The 6402-nt window shown below is 41.3% G+C and overlaps 1 long non-coding RNA gene across 1 annotated transcript; it reads right to left on the bottom strand.

Moving 5' to 3' along the window:
- Nucleotides 1-429: 429 nt before the first annotated feature.
- Nucleotides 430-3642, bottom strand: LOC142817187 (uncharacterized). The gene is made up of 2 exons (XR_012895117.1): nt 3380-3642; nt 430-2395 (listed from the first exon to the last, which is right to left on the bottom strand). It is a non-coding gene; the product is annotated as an uncharacterized LOC142817187 (long non-coding RNA).
- Nucleotides 3643-6402: the final 2760 nt, after the last annotated feature.

Here is a 6402-nt window from a genome sequence, read left to right as displayed (position 1 = left end):
TGTGTAATGGCCACGGTGGTATTCTACACTCTAAGCCAAAAGAGAGCAACGGGGGTATAGGGGTTGCTCCTTTCAGGGAGCAATTGCATTGCCACTCACATTACTCCCCTAAAAGGAGTAACTGCAGGGGGAGGAACTGTTGCTCTCCTTTCAGTTCATCCTTCGGGGGATGAACAGTTACTCCCTCCAGTTCCTCCCTGCAGACCAACAGTTACTCTCACCAGTTGCTCCCCTAAGACCAACGGTTACTCTTTACCGTTCCTCCCACGTGTTAACAGTTACTCTCTGAAAACCAACTGCACATGCTTCCAGTTACTCCTTGGGGAAATGACTATTTATCTCGAGTATGCTTGTCACACGCTTAACACATGGCGAGAGCTCCTTGGAAGAGCACAGCTTGGGTGCTTCTAACACAAAAAGTGGACAATATTGAAAGGAAAATAGATGCTTTATTCTTCTTTTTATGAGGCAACGTGTGAGCACACGTAAAAGTAGACTTCGCCACACCACAGCCAGCACTAAACAAGCACCATAATACGTCAAAGGTTTTCTGTGTCATCCGTGGAAAAACAATTTTGAATTTCTAGCGTGGGGCAGTCTGTGTCATCGTTGGTGAGTGAAGGGCAACTTCTCCAATTCTGAAGAACTCAAGTTTCGCAGCTGGTGTTTACATCAGGCTAGCGCAGCAGAATGTCACCGCAGGCATATGGGAAGCATCTCATTGCTGCAAGAAAAAAAATAGAAGTGTGAGGTTAAACATGCCATAATCAATACATAACAATGAGTCACACACACTGCAGCAGCGCTTACATTCTAGGATGTCTACTGCAAAACTAAATGTGAAAAAAAAGGAAGGTTCAGTCAAACGTTACTTGGCAAGCCATATAAATGCTGATGTGGTAGACGCTCTTCACATGATGTCTCAGACAGCAATATTCTGGAAGAAAATGTGCAGCACCTCAACAAGGCACATTTGTAGCAGTTAAAGATACCCTTAGGTTCAGTTAACTTGTTTCCTGTACACAGCTGAGTGACATTTCTATGAGCCCATTCACCAATGGGCATTCTGAGTGAGATCATGTGTGTGGCAAATAACACGTACCGTCCGCTCATGTTCAAATACTTATTTAGCTCGTGCACATAGCTGCTCTCGATTCTACTGTTCTATCATACGCTGCTGGGTCTTGAATTGTGCAATACCTGCAGGCACAAGCCAAGCATGCAAAGCCTGCTTGAAAGCAACCATTTGCATAGGCTACATGATAATCTTCACTATATTTCTTTGTACCTGACAGAAACGGCTGCACAAAACTATAGACAAATAAATGTAGACCGTGCTACCTTCAAAAAATGCTTTAAATTTAGTAAACTAGGGTGCATTTGTTCACTCAATTGACGAGTCACAGCCACGCGATATGTGAACGAAGCAATATATCTTAAGGCATGCATAGATATTCTGATTCTTTGTTTGACAGTGTCGCAGATAGCTTGCCAATACATATATATCTGACAGAAACAAGATGTGCAGCTTTTATTAATTCAACGTCTTGTTGGTTCACAGCCAAACAGGTTACTGCTTTGTTAGACAAATTGGAATAAGCGCACCGTGGTTTCCAAAAAAAAAAGCATTATTAGAAGTTTGCTCCCGGTGTGAATGTCTACCTATTTATTTTGTACTGCCTTCTAAATGTGCCACAAAGACATTTGTTGAGGATGTGCTACCAGTCAAGCCGAGATCGCATACTTGGTCAATGTGATGGAAATACAAACATTAGAAGCACTGCCACCTCTAGTAAGAGCATAACACTTCAGGATTTTGGAACAGCAAGGAGGTGCACAAGAAAGTTGAGCCCACTCTTGCAGCACTTTGAACGTGAATTTTTCAGAGTGGGGGAGGTCAACATTCAGTGGCACTTTTAAACCCACGAAACATCTGTAGAAAACAGGGTAAAGGCAAGTCAAGAAACGCTGTTATAAAAGCCTGCGAATGAACAGCTTTGTGAATCTAGGCCCAAGTGTTATGCTTTGTGCAAGCCAAAATCCATGTAAATAGGGAAAGCGTACTTTTAGGAGCACCAGCGTAAACAAATCTTGGCAGTTGGCTTTCTAGTGCAAACAGCAATCCCTGCAATGAAAACATAAACATTTTATCTTAACGGTAACAGTGTGAGCACACAAACGAGCCAGTGGAGCCATGTCAAATTGTCAGTGCCAGTGTAACCATGTGGCATGATGAACTATTCTTTGGCCAACACATGCAGTTTGCCTCTAAAAAGCAATGCTTTCATATACGTAGTACAAAAAGTCTGCACTTACCAAAATTCACTTGCTTTCTGTACTTTAGCATCGATGGGAGCATCTTTATCTGCAGTATAACCAAATTTGTATCATATCCCTGAAAAAAAGTAGTAAAAGACATGCATCAAATATTGTTTCACTTGGTAGCAGTGAAGTCAGGTTAAGAACAGCTAAGTGGGAATCAGCCTAATTATGAGCATGCGGCAAATTTCAAACGGCGTTATTGAGGTTGTCAAAATTTTCGTCGATTGGTATTAACGTCGATATGTGACTTCAACGGCATGCCAAGTTTTCACAGCGCATAAAGATTTCATGATGCAGAATAATGACAACGCTAACGAGAACATAGAGCATTTGTGATGGTCTTTTACAATATTCAGTTTTGCGAAGGTTTTGCATCACTAAAGAAATCTGAAAGATTTGGGTCATTCCTCCTCCAATTGTTCTGTCCATATGTAAACTGCTCGCTTGATGGTGCGCTTATAAAATAGTACGTTCAGCGCAGAGGTGAAGCAAGTGACGCAGTGATGTAGGCAGATTTTTTTTTTTTAGGCGTGCGGGGAGGGGGGGGGGGGGGGGTCCGCTTATGTGAATTGGAGGCCGGGTAAGCGGATATGGTCGTCATTATGGGCTCCCTACGCCCGGCCTAAAAAAAATCTGTGTGCAACCGCCTAGCTATGCCAGTGAAGTGATGCGACAATGATTGGTTCACTTACTGATTTACATACACTTTACAGCTCTAAAAAATGCGGCCCAAGGCCCCAACACTCAGCCGTTAACGTTACATAAAGCCAATGGTAGAAAAGTGCCAGTATGAAGGCAGCTACAACCCCACCCCAATGTTTTTTAAAGCGAGGTAGTGTTGCGGAAATGAACTTTTAACTGCAAAAGTACACTGGTACTGCAGTGGTGACAGGGGAAGCAAGAGGGTATGCAGGCGGTAATAATAGAGGTAATTTAGTCCGATACGGCTAGCAATGGATAGGGTAAATAAGAAACAGCAAATAATTTCTCTTTTAATAGCGCAACCACTCAACAATGTAATGTAAGAGCATTAAATGTTGCTGCAAATGCCACTTACCTGCACGCTGATGCACGCACAGTCCTTTGTCCGACGAGCGAACAGGCTTGCAGATAGCTGAAGACGTGTTTACGATGTGTTTGTTCCACCCAGCAGCAAAATCCACACCAACTTCGCGCTCCATAAAGATAAATATACACTAACCTTCATCACGAATAAGTAGAAACGCAAATCTGCGACACACACACACGATCAAAACATAGCTCACAAGCTCGCATGTCCATGTGCTCGCCGACCACACAGACCATATAAATATGAGTAGTGCGAACGCGAACCTAGTTGCGCCGAAAAAAAAAGAACGTCTAGCAGTGGCGGCACAGGCGTCAGCGCAATGCTTTCGGTGTGTTCTCCTAATACACTTATAAAAAAAACTGAGGTATACTAAAACTCAGGTTTAAGTATAAAAAATTGCGTGTAATTTTTATTTAGTGCTAGTAAACATAAACACTAAATAAAAAATACTTGGTAAATTACATCGCTTGCTACACTAGCGCCACACTTGTCGTGCGGGCGCAGAAGGCGCAGATTTGTCATTCTGCCCTCAAACAAACTACACTGTGAAGTGTGCTACTAAGTGTACAGCTGATGAAAAGCGCGTCTGGGTCCGCTTTTTTTTTCTTCTCCGATATATCGGGGGGGGGGGGGTATCCTTATGCACGTGTTTCGGTGCTTGATCGACTTTGACGCCCTTCCTTCGCGGACGAACGGCGTGTCTAGGCTTTTTTTTTATCGTTGTTTTGCACGTGTTTCGGCGTTCGGTCCGCTTTGACGTGCCAACACTCCATTCTGCTGCTGCGTGTGTTAGGAACTTGCCGTAGCTGTATTCTCAGGCCTTCTGTGTTCAGCCAGCGCTGCTATCTTATTATCTGCGGATGCTAAACTAAATCACTGTTTTGGTTTGGTGAAGTTTGGCACACAGAACAAACAATAATCTTGCCCATGAATATCAATGTGGGCGGCATGCATATTTGTGTGCGGTGTCCTGTCGGGGAGTAACCGTTGTGTGACGAGAGCATTTACAGCGGTTTCTCCTTCCATTGCTCCCTTACAAACTTAAGATGAATACACTTGCTCCCCCATTCTCGAACAAGTCGGCCATCTTGTTCCGCTTGGTCTTTTCGGAGAGTAACAGTCGGTCTGAAGGAGTAAAAACAGCCGTTGCTCCCATTTCGGCCGTTTTTGGCTTAGAGTGTATGATTATGAGAACATTTTTAGCTCCAGCTCCGTTTTCTATCTCGATAAGGGAAGTTTATTTTGAAATGAATTAAGAGATATTTTGCATGGCATGCACACTTCAGCGCCTAAATAATGACTGCCGTTTTAATAATTTATATGTACACCTATAACCAAGCAGGGCTCGACCGTGAGTAGATAACATTATAAAACATTCAATTGACTAAGAAGGAAAAATTGATTTCAATGGTTTGTCTATCTGTCTACCTAACCGCCTACGTCTGGTTTCTTTCGTGATCACTCCCTTAGCTTTGGGTAAACCAAATAAGTATGAGACGGTAAGATGGTTTGACTAATATGATTGCCCGCCAGGTCATGAATAATTCGGCAATCCTATCGCGTATGTCGTCAAAGCCTTTCTTCCAGATGTGTGGCACATATATTGCGGGTATGCGGTTATGGCAAGAAATATTATAGGTAATTTTAACATGACAACGTCGAGAAATATGTCAGTGTTGATCCTTAGAGCATCAATTACAACATCAAAGGTAACATGTGCAGGAGGATAAAAAGGCGCGTGCATATACGCAAAAAAAAACTTGATAATTTTTATATGAAACAAAAGAGTACTCTGATAAATCGAAATGATACACACATATATGTTAACATGATTTATAGATTATATATACCCAATAATTAAAATAATAAGTGCACAACACCACTGGGCTAGTGAACAAAGATTATATATATATATATATATATATATATATATATATATATATATATATATATATATATATATATATATATATATATATATATATATATATATATATATATATATATGCACAAATACGAATTCTAATCATGCATGTATCTGCACATTCAAAATTCATTGTGAAACATTGCGACAATAAGTGATTTTTTTAGTAATTCGAGAAAAGAATGATGATTTTCGCGCGAATGATGCATGCAAATGATGCGTTGCTTCAGGTTACACATAGCCGAGGAAAAAGAATTGAAATAAATGAATAAGTGCTTGAATTACGATATTGGAAATTAAGCATGCTCTGGAAGAGAACCTAAATAATCACGGCTGCGGCTGAGGTGAAATTCTAAACAAACTGCATGCATCAGCAATAATCGAAGGTGTGCTTATCAAAAGTTTAATATATATGATAAAATCGGGTGTCGTACCTCTTGGAACTGGCTCTTGACAAGCATGCCAATAAGAATTAAGACGTCGTGTGTATCAAAGTGGTATTTTTATGTGATTTTTCAAGTGTGACTCCACATAAAGATTGTTGCATGCACAGCACTCCGTCGGATTGAAACAGGACAATTTAGGGCTAAGTAACGCACACACTTTTGTTTCCACCGCTTTTACCTCGGGTCAAATCAGTGTAATTTCAACTCCAGCCTCTAGATCAGAATCAGCGTTATCTTTAGAAACCAAAAATGTGGTGATGTGACGTGCTTACCTCGAGCTATTGCGCATATAGGTATGATAGACAAACTAGCCCGTCAACGCGTCCACTCACTGTACGAGGTTTAATACATTCCCTAGTTCACAAATTTTACTGATTGGGACCCGATAGAATACGCGTCGTTATCGTGAAGGCTCACGTTTAGACTACTCGTGCCATGGGCGCAAATAGTCTAAAAAATTTAGTAGAAGTTTTCAAAGATTCTGATACGGCCATGTTTGTCGAAGGCCTAAAAATAAGCGCGCCCGGCTCTTCGAGCAAAAGCAATAATAAAAATTATACAATGAACTCGGTTGTTACAAACTACAGTCGTGGCTCTCACGTGGGCCGGCTCTGGGATTCATATTATATTATGCAGTGAAT

The sequence above is a fragment of the Rhipicephalus microplus genome, chromosome 1 (genome assembly GCF_043290135.1).
Source record: "Rhipicephalus microplus isolate Deutch F79 chromosome 1, USDA_Rmic, whole genome shotgun sequence".
NCBI classification, from domain to species: Eukaryota; Metazoa; Arthropoda; class Arachnida; order Ixodida; family Ixodidae; genus Rhipicephalus; species Rhipicephalus microplus.
The sequence above is the reverse complement of the archived record's forward strand: the minus strand, read 5'-3'. Positions and strand labels throughout refer to the sequence as shown.